We start from the raw sequence: 216 nt of genomic DNA, 5'->3' as shown, positions 1-216 counted from the left end.
GTGCTGCCGCGGCTTCAGAGCCTCCTGCACTCTCGGGCGCCAGGAGCGCACGGGTGGCTCCTGCCTCCAGCGCCCCCTGCCAGCCTCCACCGGCGCGCTCTCCCCGCCTCCCCCACCCCGCCTCCTCTCGCCCGGTGTCTCCCGGCCTCCATCGCCCGCCAGCCGCTTCTCCGCGGACTCGCCGGGCAGCAACCCAGAGGTCAGGAGGCCGGGCCG

This window comes from Pteropus alecto, unplaced genomic scaffold (assembly GCF_000325575.1).
Source record: "Pteropus alecto unplaced genomic scaffold, ASM32557v1 scaffold76, whole genome shotgun sequence".
NCBI classification, from domain to species: Eukaryota; Metazoa; Chordata; class Mammalia; order Chiroptera; family Pteropodidae; genus Pteropus; species Pteropus alecto.
The sequence above is the reverse complement of the archived record's forward strand: the minus strand, read 5'-3'. Positions refer to the sequence as shown.